An 18,754-nucleotide genomic window follows, 5' to 3' on the forward strand; every position below is an offset into this window, starting at 1 on the left:
CAAGAATACCCATCCCTACTAGTTGTAGTTCCCAATGCACAATCACACACCATTACATACAGCTTTATCATCTTACTCACACACTCATGCACACAGCACACATACATTGCAGAACATCCCAACCCATACCACCTTTATTTTTTTCAACAGACCCTAAAGAATGCCTACCAAAAGTCAAGTCCGTAGAAAGCAACGCAGATGTAGAGCAAATGAAAATAAAAGTGTCCAACATAAGCATCCATATCTGGCGGAATTTGTAAAAGAAGTTGAAACCAAACAGCTAATACAGTTATTTAGTGAAACAAAAGAAGTTTCAAGTGGAAAAACTTTGCCTCCTCTATCAAAATGTAAAACAAACCAGAAAACAATTAAGAAAAAATCAGCTATCACTACAGATAAAACTGCTTCTACAAATCTTGATAAAGTTCAAAGTAAGCATACCAAGAAAAGTATTTTAGCCAAAATGTTCCGTCACAGAGTCCTTCAAAATCTTATAAAAACAGGAGAGAAACCAGGTTCAACCCTTAAAACCTATCGTAGGAAATTAATCTTAGAAGCATTGATAGATAGTGCAATTCTTCTAAAAAGAAAGTTATTTATTTTAGTGTTAAACAAAATGAAACCACTAACAAAACTAATAACTAAATTACAAAAAAGACTTCTCAATAAACAAAATGTCAACAGAAAGAACTTCTTAAGTATCTGCGGAGGTGAATGGAATCGCACTACGAGCACAGAACCATATTTTAATGAAGAAGCGTGCAAACAAAAGCAAACAAATACAATTGCCATACATAGCAGTGGTCGAGTTATGAAAAAGTGAATAATACCATAATGGAACAAGAAGTACACCTTACACAAATATGCCCTGCAAACTTAAAATTACCCCTTCATTCAACGAAATCAGAACATCTAGTGTTCAAATGGCCATGCACATCAATGTGTAACATTCCCAAACAATTTTTCAAGTCATTTTACGCCAATTCCTCAATCAATATGTAAAAAGCAAAGACAAAATCAAAATTAAACTACTGCAAGATATTGATACCTGTCCAGTGCGCAAGTACACAGGACTACAAGGACATTCATTGGCCTGCATTACAGGACCTACTTGTAAAACCACCTTCCATGATATCAAAAGGATATCAACACATCATTCAACTATAGGAAATCTAGTTTATAAACTGTACTATGCGAAAAGTCCTGCTTTAGCACTAGCAAATTTAAATATCATTCTTGTACATGGTACAGCAAAATACCTACTTGAAGAAATTGACTATATCCAGAAAAAATATTTTGGAAGTGAAAGCCACTTACAGAATGAAATAGCTTTAAACCAAATTCGCAACAATTCTACACATGGCAACCTTTTACTAATCACATACAAAAAATAAATACGAAAATTTAAAAGTACATGAGCTGAAGTACCAAACCATGTGTGTGTATGTTGCTGCAGAGCTTTTTTATAAAAGTAACACAAAAACTGTAGACCTATCATACAAAATAGAAGACAATGAAGATTCTAAATGGTTTGAATTAGCTCTCTACCTTGTAGCAGAAAACAAATACGAAATAACTGACCCTTAATACTTTGCAGTTACTGCACTACAAAACTTGACACCAACCAAACTCCATCATTTGCTATCACAAATAACTTGGAATTATAGCCACTACCAAAACCCCTACAGCAACTTAATTTATATGAGAGCATCATAATTCAAACTGCACCCATTTCAAGCAATAATACGCCTTCAACCAAAAACAGCAAAATTACCTCCCCCTGAATTGGTAAAAGGCATTTGTGGAAAAGTACTTTATTTACCTTTAGATTTAAATGAAAATGTGCATACTCTAGGTGTGCAACGTCCAATGCAGCAATCTTTAATTATCTTAGTAAATGAAGTACCTACAAAAGACAAAAAAATATGGCAACAGCTGGTAGATTTACATAAAGTTAGACATGCCTTGCAATATCTTTAATAATAATGAATATTACAAAGAAATTAATATTGAAGAAAACTTGGATAGGATACAACTGAAATAATTCAAGAAATGCAAGAAGCTGGTCAATTTGAGCTCCTAGATCCTGCTACAATATCAAATACTTTAGACCATTATACAATTCATCCTTTGCACTCTAATGACACCATAGAAGATGCACTGGAAATGTACCAAATGTGTCAAACAAAAGGATCACCAATTAGCATTTGGGGAAAAAGTATAGAAGTGCATGCTTTTCCTCTACTCTTTCCTACTGGCAAAGGAGGAAGGTGCGATGATAGACCTATTCAAATATCAGCTTCAGAATACCGCTCATTACGGATGTATTCTGAAGATCCCAGATTTAGATACATATTCCACCTACTCTTTGAAAGTGAAATAGCAACTTTGTTACAGAGTTGCACACATATTAAAATCAGGATCACACTTTTAAAATATGACGGCTACACAATTATTACAAAAAGTGCAACAAAAGGATGAGGTTTTACAATCAAATATTACAAATCTATTAGCAAATATGTATGGTACTAAAGAGTACTGGTTTCAACGTCATTGAGATGTACGTTGTATGATCAGAAACCTTGGGCCACCGACTTGGTTTGTTACATTAAGTTGTGCAGAATATGCATAGGAAGATTTACATGATTTCCTACGTATATCAAACAAAAACAAAACAAACATAGATATACGAACACATGGAGAACTTTGTTCTTTGGATCCTGTTAATGTTTCAAGATATTTTCACCTTCGCTTCATTGCTATGCTACATTTTATTTGTAAAAAGACTTCCTCCCCTTGGAGAAGTGCAACACTTCTTTTGGAGAAAAGAATACTAAGCCAGAGGAGCACCACATATCCACATGCTTTTTTATGGATTAAAGATGCTCCTAAATTTGGTCAAGACAGTGATGCCACTGTTTTACAGTTTATTGAAAAATATGTCACTTGTGAAATTCCATTGCAAGCAACAAATAGTGATCTTCATGCACAAACTTTACAATTTCAAAGACACAAATGTGGAAAATATTGTCGTCGCAAATACAAAAACAAAGGGAAATACTACACCAAATGCCGATTTTGGTTTCCCTAGACCAGTTACAGAAACAGGTCAAGTGAACAACCCCATGTCTTCAGTTAGACATAGTGTTAAAGGTAAGTCACCTAAAAATACATATTACATAAAAAGAAAAAAAGAAGAAAAATATATCAATGATTACAATGCAATCATTGCCCACTTATGGAATGCAAACATAGATGTGCAGTACATTGCAGACAATTCTACTGCAGTTGCACGATGTGTCACAGCATACTTAACCAAAGCAGAAAAGACAGAGCTCCAAGACCTCTGGAATGACCTGTCATCAGATAAAACAGTGTCTCAGAAATTATACAGCTTGGGCATAAAAATGCTCTCCCATAGAGAATGTGGATCATATGAAGCAGCTGATCGTTTAACTGGTACTGCATTGTATGGTAAATCTGAAAATATAGTATGGCTAAGTCTTGGTCCAGCTAAATCTAGAAAAAGAGTTCTAAAATCCTACGAAGATATAGAAACAATAGCTAAACGTGATCCCAACAGCCAAGACATTTTAAAAAACAATTAATTAGACACATACTACCCAAACAGAAGTAATACTTTGGAAACCATGTGTCTATACCACATAGCCCAAAACTACACATACAAAAATAATATAAAACCTGATGGCAAAAAGGGTAAATACAGAGTGACAAACTGTAAATGCAGCTTGGTTAAACTCACTAAACCAAATTAAATTAATCATATAAAATTGTCATTAAAGACTCCTCAACATAAAGAAGTATATTATATGTCCCTGATACAACTCTTTAAACCATGGAGAAAAGAAGAAGAAATACTAGATAACTATGACTCATATGAAGATGCTTTCAAAGCAAATGAAAGCACTATAACTGATGTAAACTTTACACAGTACAAAACAATGTTGGACAATGAACAGCAACACGAAGCACTACTCCAGGCCCAACTGGATAAAGAAATTCCTGACAGTAGTCAACCTTCTGTAACAGGAAGCTAAGAACCACTGGGAGAACCACAAATAATAAATGAGGCAGAATTAGCTATGATAGAAGTAGAAAACACCATGTGTCAGTATGAAGATAAAGAAGACTTAACTATACTACAATCAAAACTAAACAATGAGCAACGTAGCATTTTTCAAGAAGTAACAAAACAAATTGTACATGGTGTACAACATGAAAATGAAGAATGTTCCTGCCATAATTATAAACCTATACCACTGTACGTCAGTGGTGAAGCTGGTTCTGGCAAAACATTCCTAATCAAAATCATCAGTAAGTTCCTTCAACAATTGACAAACAACAAACTGTCAGCTGTTGTCAATGTCCCCACAGGTTTAGCTGCCTACAACATAGGTGGTGTCACGTTACACCGATTACTACTATTGCCAGTAGAACACCAGAACAAATTAGACTATTACAAACTTTCTGCAGAAGCTGCAATGGAACTACGCAGAGTATTGAAACAAATGAAAATGCTACTAATAGATGAAGTGAGCATGGTCTCCAACCTAATGTTGGCTTTGATTCACCTCAGATTACAAGAAGTACTCAAAACAAACTATGAAGAGCTTTTTGCAGGAAAACACATTATTGTTTTTGGAGATCTTCTTCAATTGACACCAGTAAAAGGTGAGCCTATTTTTAAAACATTAGGACACAAACTGTTGGCAGCATTGGAAATGTCAACCTTTGGCAACATTTCCAATACAGAGAATTAACAGAAAACATGCGGCAATCTGCAGATTTGACTTATGCCAACATCTTAAAAAGTATCAGAGTTGGTATATTTTCTAAAGAAGCAGAAGCAATATTGAAAACCCGGCACATTAATGCACTTTATGGCGATAATGCATGTGCTACAGATGTTATGGAACAATTAGCCCACAAAAATGTCAATTGTATGGCCTTAATGCCAACTCTTGCAAGCTGTTTCAAATTCAATGAAATAATGTTAAGTAAAGAAATGCAACCAATAATGGAAATTAGCGCCACAGACAAACTAGATGTACATGGTATGACACTACTTATGTGTGACCAAGCCACAATAAGACTAAATAGTTTAGAAAAATCAATCTCAAACACAGCAGGCTTAGAAAAGATATGAAAATTATCCTTAAATTGCAGAGTAATGCTTAAACGTAACCTTTATGTGGACCAAGGACTAGTTAATGGAGCACTGGGTTCAGTTGTTGGCTTTCAAATATACCCATGTGACAACAAAATTCAGTTTGTCAATATTTTCTTTGACAAACTTTCAGGAATTTTAAAGGATAGGACTCTCAACAGCTCGATTCCTTCTCTTCAAAGACATGTATGTACGCAGAGAACAATTTTCTCCAACTCTTGCATACGCAGTCACAATTCATAAATCGCAAGGTCTTACCCTAGACAAAGCAATGATAGATATTGGTAACACAGTCTTTAAAGAAGGCATGAGCTATGTAGCACTATCACGCTTACGTACACTTGACGGTCTATTTCTAATCAACTTTGATGCAAGTAAAGTAAACGCTGATATTCCTTGCATTTTAGAATACAATAGACTTCGCTCACTATACACCCCCCATCTAAACACATATTCTGTTCCACAAAAAGTAAAACATTATAAAAGAAAAATAAATCAAACAGAAATGCAACAGGATGTCACTGCAAATCCTCCAAAGAGAGTAAAAGAAACTAATACTTCATCAAATACCACAAGCAAAAAAGAATCAATTAGGGAAAGTAAACCAGGTACTTCTTCAAAGAAGGAAGACAAACTCCAAAAAAAGCAGTCAGATACAGAACTACCTGGTCCATTTAAACTCTGATATAGTTGGTGTACGTTGCTACGCAAATGTAGCAATGAATATTCTATTTCAATACCACCAATTGTTGACAACATTAACTTACACAGTACAGACTTAGTACTTCACAGAAATGCAGCAAACAATCCTGATAACACATATAGTGTTTATTGAATAAGACAACAATTGGACTACTGTGTTGGAATTGTGAAATTCACTATGAACTCACAGGAAGATCCACAAGAATTTCTAATGTACTTACTACAAGTACTGGAAAACAAAAACATACCTATAAATGAAATCTTCCAGATTTCATACATGTGGAAACATACATGAACTCTCTGCAACAATGTGACGGAAGAACAAATCCCCAATTAACGCTTTGTATATATATATCGATACCTAATTGTGAATCCATTCCATTTCAGCAACTTGTACAAAATGCAAACCATGGTAGATTATGTTCTACCTGCAGTTCAGATAATCGCTCCACGTTACTAATACAAACACATAGTAAATACGTAATACTAATGCTTCTATGTTACAATGCAGATGGTACCAAAAACAACTGCAAGCTGACTGGATTCACACATGGTCAAATATCACTTGGTAAGAAAACCTTCACAACAATAGGTATAATCTACCACGCAGGAGCCACAACCAATTCAGGGCACTACACTGCATATATAAAAAAGAAATGTGGATGGTTTCAATGTAATGATAGTACCATTACTCTAAAGCAGAGATTACAAGCAAATCTTACAAACGCTTATTTAATGTTCTTAAAACCAAAATTTGATAACTAAACTGTACTTAAACCCTAAGTAAACTTGTAGTAAAAAAATGTAAACTGTTAGAATATTCCAAAAGCTATCTAACTGCCCAAAGATTCTACCACAACTAATCAGATAAATGAATACCCGCAAATTAGAGCAAAAAATAGACAGTTAGAATACACCAATTGTTATCTAACTGTCCCAAAATTTAACAATATCCAAACAGATAAATCAATACTGCTAAAATATATAAATAGACAGAATACGCCAATTGGTATCGAACTGTCCCAAAATGTAACAATATCCAAACAGATAAATCAATACCACTAAAATATATAAAAAAAAATAGGCAGTTAGAATACACCTACTGGTATCTAACTGTTCCAAAATTTTATAATATCCAAACAAATAAATATGTTACTGCTCCAAAAAAATGCAACAAGCCAATGTATAAAGCATTACCCAGAAACAAGTGAACACTGAAAACAAACAAACTGTAGCATAACAGAAAAAGTTTTTTTTTTTTAATCCAACATGGATTTTTTTTTCTCCCACAGACCCAATGAACACGAACACAGCAACGAACACAGAAACTGAGTAAATTGCACACTACTTTGGTTTCTAATCTATTAAATATGAGGGTCCAATAATTATTTTTTAAAATGTTGATTGTACAATGTAAAAAGTAATTACAAAATACTAATACTAACATGCTATTTTCTTTTATCACAGAAGTTAACAAGAAATACATGTACTCCAGTTACTAAACCAAACAGTAAGTATATTATACACTCTATGCCCTGGCCACAACCATCGCAGCATATCACACCCATAGTATCTTATAACTTTGTTCCTTATAAATTTGTTTTTGACCCAAAGTTCTAAGCAACTATAAGTGTGATATGCTGCGGTGGTTGTGGCCAGGGCATAGAGTGTTGGGTGCATGGCCAAATGGCCATGCACCCAACACACTATGCCCTGGCCATAACCACTGCAGCATATCACACCCATAGAGTAAAACATTTCAACTATGGCCTATGGAAACTTTTAATGTCCGCGGACATTATGAGTGTTCTTAAAACGCTTTCAACTTGACAACGAACAATACGGACAGTGTCCTCAGAACACCCCCATTTTGTTTATTTACGAACATTTCAGGACACCGCAAGAGTTCTTAGAACATTTTCAACTTGACAACGAACAATATGGACAGCGTCTTCAGGACAGACAGCGTCATCAGAACACCCCCTATGAACATTTCAGGACACCACAAGTGTTCTTAAAACACATTCAACTTGCTATCGAACAATACGGACAGTGTCTTCAGAACTCCCCCTACGAACATTTCAGGACAACGCGAGAGTTCTTCGAACACTTTCAACTTCACAACAAACAATACGGACAGCGTCCTCAGGACACCCCCATTTTGTTTATTTGCGAACATTTCAGGACACTGCGAGTGTTCTTAGAACACCTTCAACTTGCCAGAGAACAATATGGAGGGCGTCCTCAGAACACCCCCTACGAACATTTCAGGACAACACGTGAGTTCTTAGAACATTTTCAACTTGACACCGAACAATATGGACAGCGTCCTCAGAACACCCCCATTTTGTTTATTTGCGAACATTTCAGGACACCGCAAGTGTTCTTAGAACACCTTCGACTTGCCAGAGAACAATACGGACAGCGTCCTCAGGACACCCCTATGAACAGTTCAGGACAACACGAGAGTTCTTAGAACATTTTCAACTTGACACCGAACAATACGGACAGCGTCCTCAGAACACCCCCATTTTGTTTGCGAACATTTCACGACACCGCAAGTGTTCTTAGAACACTTTAAACTTGACAATGAACAATACGGACAGCGTCTTCAGGACACCCCCTACGAACATTTCAGGACACCACAAGTGTTCTTAGAACACATTCAACTTGCTATCGAACAATATGGACAAATGTTGAAATGTTCGCAAACAAAATGGGGGGTGTCCTGAGGATGCTGTCCGTATTGTTCTTCAGAACACACCCTACGAACATTTCAGGACACCGCAAGTGTTCTTAGAACACATTCAACTTGCCATCGAACAATACGGACAGCGTCTTCAGGACACCCCCTACGAACATTTCAGGACACCGCAAGTGTTCTTAGAACACATTCAACTTGACAACGAACAATACGGACAGCGTCCTCAGGACACCCCCATTTTGTTTGCGAACATTTCACGACACCGCAAGTGTTCTGTCGGGGGGAAATTCTGCCGGGGTCGGCCGGGCCGTCCGCAGACCTCCGGGCAGGGAGGCCCCAACTCCTCCCGTATATCCCAGATGAGATAGAGTATGAGACACACACAAGGAGCAAGGTGACTCTGCTGTTTATTTAGACAAAACGGCAGGGATGGGTCAAGGAGCGTACGCGTTCGTCCTGACACACACACAATCGTGGGGCTCGCAGGCCCTTTTTACTGCATTATGACGCGCTACTTGCGTCACTTCAGAAAGTTAACAAAAAACCTATCGCCACTCTTAATTGGTTGCTCGAGTGGTAGGGTTAGTATAGTACACATATAGAGAATGATATTAGTGGACAAGGTGTAGTCAGGTGGTATATCTGGGTTGTCCCTACAATTAGATACATAAGAATTGTTACATGAAGACTCCTGAGGATTGGCTAATATTACAGACGTCTGAGATAAGAGCCCCATGTTCTGATTGGTGCACTCGTGAGCTTCCCAGCCTGGGACCACCGTTGTTCCCAGCTCTCGGTGTACCTGTGATTGCAACAATGTTTCAATATGGGTACGTGCAGACAATGTGAGGATTTATTCATAGGTGGAAGGCTGACCGCTCCCACTGTAGCAGATGTCCATTGATCCTTTCAAGTGTATCGGCCTGTGTCTCGTAGCGAGGGACCCAGACGCCTTTTCTCTCCTGGGTTTTGGCATCTCGTCAGGTTCGGCTTGGTCACGTGGGGAGGGACCGTGAAAGAGGCAGAATTCTGCACAATTAATATTGTTTTTTCTACTGTGCGTCTGGTTTAATTTGCCGGCGTGACTTTATCGTTGGGGCGCGGAGTGCGAGGTTGCAACATCGTGCCTTTGATGATTTGTTCTTGGAATGTGGGTTTGCAACATTGCGACCTTGGCTGGTTGCTCCACTGGGTTCTTTCTGCAGGATCAGCAACCTGACTCTTGCTTTGTTAATGTCCACGGGAGCTCTTGGTTGAGGCCTACTCGGGCCTGGTGCATAAATAGTCCGTTTGGTGCATAGGTGCTTTTAGGTTATAATAGCATATATTTCCATGACCAGTATCGTGTTTCCATTATACCTCTCATGGTGGTAACGGATTTCAAGAGAAGCGTGAGCAAGCGTTATAGATGAGTTCATGATGCGTCTTGCGTTTCTGCATTCTGAAAGCCTATGTAAAAATAATAAAGATGCACGTCCGTGAATATGCCTGTCGCCTACGTCAGAGCACTGAGTATGTTCTTCGTGTAGATTGGTGTGGAAATGTTCAGTGTGTATATTTGTACAGATGTGCTTCCCGTTGTCTAGGTCGTCATGGCATCTCTAACGACGTGTGGATTTTAGTCTAGCTGATCCGAGCCGCAGGTGTCGGCATGGCCAGTGCGGGCTGCTGGGCAGGCAGATGGACACATCCGTATGTTCCTGTACCAGGGTACCTGGTCGTCTGGTAAATGGACAAACTCTTCTCGCGGCGGGTGTCTGGGCCGTGACCCTCTAGGCCAAGCGCGAGAGGTGAAGGACGGGAGCCTGGTCTTCCATTCTCCCACTTCAGTCCCCCCTCTGGTCGACTTGTCGACCACAAACATATCCTTCTCGTTATCTCCTCTTACCCTCCATATCTTAGTTATCCCTCCGAGATGTCCATAATGGTTTACATGATCTTCAAATGACCAATACATATATTCACATGTTCCTCCAGGAGTACAGTATACCCATCTTCCTATGTAGCTCCTGGGGTTCCTTGGGTTCTCGATCTTCACTGATGGTGGGTCTAGATGGTTGGTGATGATTTGGGTGCGCAACTTCTCCCTCTCTTGTATTATCACCCCTGTATGCTGGCCGTCATCTGCTGGCATTAAGGGGTGCATTCCCACCATTTCCAGCAACTCGTCAGTCGTGCGTGCCTTCCGGGCCTTCCAAAATCTAATTATGATCAGAGTAGCTCCAGCCAAAATAGTACACCCCACTATTATTTTCAGTCCATCTGACAGCCAAGATGGCATCCATGACCATAATAGTGAAAACCAGCTCTTATCCTTGTCTACACCGTTACTTTCATCCATCATTTTGGAGTGCATCTGGGCCAATTGTGAAACTGCTTCTGTCAGTGTACCATTGTCAGCATCGTTGGCAGGTATGAACGTGCAGCAAGATTGTCCTATCTTTGCACAAACTCCTCCTTCCATTGCTGTGAGAAGGTCCAATACATATCTGTTCTGGAGTGCTACCATCCTTACAGCTCGCAGCTCCTCTTTAATTGCGTTGAACCCATTTACTGTTGAATTGATGGTCATCATTAGTTCCCATCTGGTTATTTGGAGCCATTTTGCGTTTGCGTATGCCTGCAGTCCCGGATGTATTATTGAGGAGAAGAACATTGCTGCTCTGCTGAATAGTCTGTGTTCTGGCGGTATTGATGTTAGTTCCGTTTCCGACCTTCCCCACAGGTAATTTCCTGTCAGTGGCTCTCCTTGTCTTTTTCTCCTATTTAGGACAGTATCATTGCTGTTGGTCCTGTTCTCTTGCTCCTTCTGAAGTGGTGCAGATCTCTTTCTTCTCTTATCCCCTTCATCCATTTTAGGAAATTTCGCCACATCGACATTCTTCTTAGGTACCACTAGTGATGGTACATTGACGTGTACCATTGTGCACACACCATTCCACAGGGGAGGCAGTGTATGATATGCCTTTTCTCCACAGGCCCAATAATGGTCCATTATTACTGCTGTTCCCGCTCCCCCCTCAGGTAACTCCATCACGCTTGCACAATTGGTGTTATATCCTACGTCCACCTCTCCTTTATGCTGGTAGCATACTTTGGGCGCAGTCAATGGTAGTATTGTTATTGGGTCTTCATCTTCTTCTACCCACGTGAGCATTGGTACATACTTGATCCACGTCGTCCAACATCGATGATTGTGTGTCTCGATGGTCGAGATAGTTTCTTTTGTTACCATGTTGCTGCCAATCACTCCTATCTCCCAGCTGTTGCCCAGATACACCTTTCCTGTTATCGTCAGTAGCGGCCTCTCCCAGCATCCTTGTTTACCCGGAACTTCAGTGGCGTACCAATCACATGGTAGATACTGCAGTGTTACCTTCTTTGTTTCTCCTTTTGCAGGGCCACTTGTTATGTATCTGAATGCTTCAGCATGTAAACTGGTCTTGTGATAACTCAGATAGGTCTTAAGGAAGTTGTTTTCATATGGGTATGAGTCTCGTGTTTTCCATGTCATGTGCACTACTGTTCCTTGAAATCTTCCTTTCGTTTGGAACAGGGCCAAATATATTATGCACTGTGCTGTCTTTTCATCTATTTCTGTGGCAACAAATGTTCGTGAAGCGCTCATGGCGTATGGTATTAATGAGCAAACGTAACAGCTATCCTCAGTTGTCTGCTTACCAATGCGGGTCATGTGCTGGTACCATATGTTGTTGGCGACGTGTGCTGAATCTTGTACATAATTATCAATACCTTTATTGTCTGAGTATGTGCTGCGTTTAACTCTATTTTGCTTGGGTGCAATGTTACTATTACCACCTGAAATAACACCTGTTGCAGCAGGGAACGGGGGTATATTAGGTTTGGGTGCAGCAATAAAATTGATAGCATAGCTGTACTGCCAGACAGAGGCAGCCAAGAACCCGGTGATCATAAAAATCCCTATTATTTTTATTACATATGCTAATCTCACCGGCATTTTGCTCTTACCTTGCTGCAGTCCTGGCAGCGTATTCTTGTGACGTTAAAGTTGCCCGCCTAAAAATTCTCAAAAGTGCTCGTTATTAAATGTTAGTTTTGTTTCCTTTAAGCTCTCCCTATCAAGTAGTCATTCAGTGCCCAGGCGAAGAGCTGCTCCCACGCTACTCTAAGTGATCGGTCTCTTAGGACCGGCAAGTATGGGCGGAGGTGGGGCATGTAATATTCTATGGCCAGGAGGAAGGCTGTGTAGTAGACACGTACCCTTCTCCTTTTTAGGTATGTTGGCCTTTTTATTTCGTATACAAATTGGTGTGACAATTCTTCTGGGTAGTTATCGTCTGGCAGCACCATCTACGCCTGTACACTGAACTTGTTAATTAGCTTTTCTTAACAATACAATATTACGCAGTTCCTGTATGTGCGAGAGAAAAAAAAGAGAACATTCACGTGTTTACATGTGTATTGGTGCAAGCAATGTCCTTCAGTTTTAGTTACAACTGTACTTAGGAGTCAATGGGGGGGGGGGTTTGCGCTCAGATGGCGGAAGTATTTTTACTCTTTGAGCGTGTGACCATGGGGTGGGCAGTATGGGGATCACCCCTTTCTTCGTCAGTTATCGTCTCCGAGGGAACAATTGGGTCGTTGTCTGTGGTGGAACTTTCTTCCGCTGTCGGGGATGTTGTTGCTGTTCTTCCAATGGACCTGTCGTTGGCGCTGGGGCGGGTCTGCAGTTTGTAGATCTTTACGTCATGTAGGTGGTTCCAGGCACGCTTATCCTTTAGTTTTACTGCTCTTGTTGATACGTCCTCTACCAGATGGGGGCCAGTGAACCTCTTCTCGTTCCACTTTCTATTGAAATTGCGAAGTAGTACGTGGTCACCTTTGGCAAGTTTGCACAAGTTCTCCTTTCCCAATTCTGTACTTGCGCCTTTTTCTTTATTGCTGGTAGACCCGCCCCGTGTGCGCTCGAGCTGTTGAGACACAAACACGACACTAGTAATCAAAGAAGACACATATTGATACATTTCATCACCTAACACACTCGCTGAACTTTCGTGGTCGGTGAATGCCCTTGACGTTGGGGTTAGGGGAAGGCGCATTTGACGTCCAGTAACCACTTCGTGAGGGGTGAGGTGGTGGTCGGACCCTGGCCTATTTCTCAGTTCAAATAAAGCTAACGGAAGGCAATACAACCAACTTTTCTTTGTTGTTTGTTGTATTTTTGCAATTGCCTCCTTCAATAAGCCATTCAGGCGTTCACATACACCATTAGCCTGTGGGTGGTATGCACATGCAAATTTGTGTTTAATGTTCAGCAGGGATGTGATATGCTGGAACATTTCGTTTGCGAAATGTGGGCCGTTGTCTGATCTTAACACCTCGCACACTCCCCACCTGGGGAAAACCTCCCTTACTATGAATTTGGCTGCTCTAAACGCATCAGGGTGTGAACAGGGCCCTGCTTCAATCCACCTGGAAAATGGGCATACTACTACAATCATATACCTATTACCTTGACATATGTTGATCATATCAACATAGTCAATGTGAAGGTGCCGAAAAGGTCCTTCTGGCCGGGGTATGGTACCTCTTATCACTTTTAGAGTATGACCGGCCGTAAACTGTTGACATGTGAGGCAATTGCTGATAAAATTTGACACATGAGAGTTTAACTCCGGACAAAACCAATCTTCTCTAATTCGTGCTGCTATTATTTCCTTGCCTGTATGGGCAGGGTGATGTAATTGGCTCAGGGCGGTATTTAACAGTGCTAACGGTATTACAACTTTCCCAGTGCCACCCTGGCGCCATAGTGCGTCGGTTGGTGACATTGTACATCCTCTTTTCACCCATACTTCTTTTTCGGCCATTGGTGCAGCCGCTTGTAGCTCCATAATCTGTGTGGCTGGGAGATGGGTGTACCCTTCTCTTATTAACATCTCCCTAGCTATTCCCCTCCCTCTCCCTCTCTGTGAGTCTGTGGGGTTCCATATCTCACCAAAGTATGCAGCATATTTCGCATGTGCGTCTGCTGCTGCATTCCCTTTTGAGACGTAGTCTTCACCATTGGTGTGTGCGGTGCATTTGACTAGGGCTAGTTCTTGGGGGTCGTTTATTACTTCAATTAGTTCAGCCAACAAGAGGGCATGTTGTACTGGAGTGCCATCAGCTCTCCTAAACCCTCTTCTTCTCCATTTTGATAACCCTGAGTGGACAGTGGATGTAACATATGCACTGTCGGAATATATGGTTACTCTTTTATTAAAACTTTCCTTTAATGCCAATATTAGTGCAACCAGTTCCGCGGCTTGAGCAGAGTAATGCTGTGGTAATTGTACACACTTCATAGCCACACACACCGGCGCCTCCATCATTTTTACTACTGCTGCCCCAGTCCTTCGTATCCCATCTCCTTGATCAATAGTTGATGACCCATCAATAAACAAAAGCTCACCTCCCTCTAGTGCGTTTTCTTCAACTTTTCTAGTACATGAGTACATTTTAGTTATTTGGGTGCAGTCGTGGGCGTAATCTCCCTCTTCAATTACTTCTGCTAGGAATCTTGCAGGGTTAACCGTGCTACATCTAACAATTGCTAGTTCAGCTTTAGACAAAATAATCTCATAACCTGATGCCCTCTGTGTCGTTAGTGTGGACTTAGGTTTATTCAATATCGGAAATAGTGCATGTTCCACAAACAGTGTAGTTGGACACCCCATAGTTATTGCTGATGCTTTTTCTACTGCAAAAGCAGCTGCAGCAAGACCTTGTTCACAAGGGAAGTGGCCTAACATCACAGGGTCTAAGTGACCGCTGTAAAATGCTACTGGTTTATAGCCCATGCTCGTTTTTTGTGCCAATACTGCTTTCATCACTGCTGAGTCGCAATGTGAAAATATAAAAAAGCGTCGCTCATAGTCTGGGGATGCCAGTACTGGAGCAGTTGATATCGCGTCTTTCAATTCGTCAAATGCCTCCCTCATTTCCATAGTCCATCCCAACTTTTTCTCCCCTTTATTTGCTTCCTTCAAACCCTCAAGCAGGGGTCCTATGTATGAGCTGTAATCAAATACCCATGCTCTACAGTAGTTGCACAGCCCCAGAAATTGCTGCAGTTCTCTCACAGTCTGTGGCACGGGGGTGCTTGAGATGGCCTGTGCTCTTTGTGGTGCAATCCTTCTTCCATGTTGGGATATCAGTTGGCCAATGTAAAGTACCTGTTCCTGACAGTATTGTATCTTTTCCATGTCTACCTTGTACCCCTTTTCAGCCAATATTGTCAACATTTTTAAGGAGTCCTCTCTACATTTACTTTCGTTTGTACTGCAAATTATTATGTCATCCACATACTGTAACACTGTGCTTTCCACCTCAACGTTACCCAAATCCATCTGTATTACTCTATTGAAAATTGAGGGTGATTCACAATACCCCTGTGGTAATCTGGTATGTTTCCACTTTGTATTTCGGTAAGTGAAGCTTGTCAAATCTTGTGAGTCTGGGTGTAATGGTATTGAGAAAAAAGCATTTTTAAGGTCAATCACTGTAAATCGTGATGCTTCTGCTGGAATGCCACACAATATTGTGGCCGGGTTTGCTGTTACTGGATACTCTGCTTCTACTATGTTGTTCAAGGGTCTGAGGTCCTGTATGAAGCGCCAAGACCCCCCTTTAGCCTTGCGCACCGGGTACACAGCTGTGTTACATGGTGATTCTGAGGGGACCAGTATGCCATTGTTTATAAGGGCCGTTATGGTTTCATATATGCCCTCATCTGCCTCTTTTGACAATGGGTACTGTTTCACTCTTGGTAGTATGGCACCTTTTTTCAATTTTATCCTTACACCCCCTATGCTTTTTATGCATCCCACGTCATAAGGGCTAATAGTCCATAATGATTTGGGCACCTTTGACATATCCTCCTTAAAAAATGGGACTGGGGTGCCTGCGGGTGCCTCAAGTGCCATTGCATTTTTCTGTGCTACTTGTTTGTGAGCCACTCTTAGCCATATTTCTACACTCATCATGAACACCATTTCACCTTCCTCCTTTTCTTCTGAGAACAGCTCTTCATCTGACACCTGGGTCAGCCTACATCCTTCTGCTAGTGCTATCACCGCCCTCCATGCTCTCCCTTCTTTATCTTGGGCGTGCACAGCAACATAATCAGCTGTTGCAATAATGCTCTCAATGTCCATTACAAACACCTTCCCTTCCAGTTCATTAACTGGTGTTTCTGGTCGGAACAGATAGGCTGCTGGCCTCCTCCATATTTTCCCTTCTATCCCTGGCATCCATGCAAATGCCATGTCTGTGCCATACTGGAATAGCTCGCCATCTACTGGCTCCGCCCTAATCGCTGTCTGTCCACAGTATGCTTGCAAAATCTGTCGTGCTGCGAGCATGTTAATCCCTGGAGTAGAGCAAATTATGCCATCCTCTGTAAAGGAGATCGTCATATTCAACCTGTTCATTATGTCTCTCCCCAGTATATTTACTGGTGAGGCACTATAATACAAAAGTGGGACTGACAGATCATAATCTCCAATAGATAAGGGAACGTTATCAGTAAATGGAACCAACCCTTTAGCCCCAGAAAATCCTTGGGTGTTCATGGCTTCGCCTGACATCTTAAATTTACCTTCCCTTATGCAAGACCGGGTTGCCCCGGTGTCAACAAGGAATGATAATTTTTTGTCACCTATCGTTACCTCTATGCGTGGTTCCTCCGCACTATTAGGTGTTACTGACAGGATGGGACACACCAAGGCCGTCTGTGGGCTGACCTATTGGGGGTACAATGATTGGCCATTCCCTGTGTAAGGGTTGTGTCCCAACACCGTCACCCTACCCAATTGCGTTTGTTGAGTTTGGGGTGGTGGTTGTATTAACGCTACTTGTTGTTGTGGCGGTGGCAGTTGCTGTGTTATTTGTTGTTGTGGCAGTGAATAGGTTTGTGGCTGTTGTGTTGTTTGTTGTTGTGGGTCACTCCCTTGTTGTGACATCTGCTGTTGTTGTATGCCCTGCTGTTCTTGTGAGGTCCTAGGTTGTGCTTGTTCATTCCATGCTGGTGTTCCTGGCCTGACCCTACATGTACGTGACATGTGTCCTAATAGTCCGCAGCTCCAACACACGGGTGGTTCCCTGCTTTGCCATGGGAAGCTCCCTGTGTTGTCCTGGTATACGGGTTGCCCTGTGGGGTAGTAATTTCTAAGTCCCCCAGCCTGTTGTTGGGTATTATATCCGTATCCTCTCCCCCTCATAAACCCTCCTCTCCCTCTGTTATAACTATAATACTCAGTTCCTTGCATTGGGTACCCTCCTCCCATGTTTGGTGCGTGTAATTGCAGAGGCGGCACTTGCTGTATTACACCTTGTGGAGGCGCTATTTGAGCAGGATCTTGTGCAGCCACTACTTGCGTTGGGCTTTGGGCCACTGGTGTGGGCGTAGTTATTAGTGCCCCTTCCATTGTGTATTTAGTACGTTTTTTCTGTACTAGTTTGGCCTCTTCTGTTTTCCTGTCCTCTTCCTTTTGTTTCATTTTTCCTTGCCATGTCCTGCAGTGATGTACTATAGTCAGTTGTATTTCTGGCCATGGTTTTGCTTCCATCCCCACTACTTTCTTTAGTTGTTTCTGAACTCCTTCTGGGAGCCCTTGTACTAGTATATGATAAAATATGGCTGGTGTTTTGTCCCATTGTTCTCTAGTTTCCATGCGCCACTTCTCTTGAATATCCTGGATATAATCAACAGGATCCTCATTTTCACCCATCTTACGGGAAGTAATGGCTCCTATGTCTGATGTGTCTGGGTACTGCACTCTCAGTGCCTGCCATAGCGCATGTCTGCAGTTTGCAAATGGTGCCCCATCATGCGATGTGTTCGTTATTGTTACCCCATGGAATCCCGCTCTTTTCCAAATGTCATCCGCTCTATCCCCTAATATTGATATTAACAGGCCCTTCACATCTCCTACTGCTAGTTTCTGTCCTGCGGTGTGTTTTTCCATTTCATATATCCACTTACCCGCACCTCCACTTAGTGATGGGAGCCTACATTTTATATTTTCTTTATCCGTATGTTTCCAAGGTACATACTGTGGTCTAACCCCTCCTCTCTCCAACAGTGGCATTAAATTCTGTCTTGTGTCACCCTTTACGCTCCATAATATTGAGTC

This window comes from Ambystoma mexicanum, chromosome 2p, assembly GCF_040938575.1.
Source record: "Ambystoma mexicanum isolate Mex_15411 chromosome 2p, UKY_AmexF1_1, whole genome shotgun sequence".
Lineage (NCBI taxonomy): Eukaryota > Metazoa > Chordata > Amphibia > Caudata > Ambystomatidae > Ambystoma > Ambystoma mexicanum.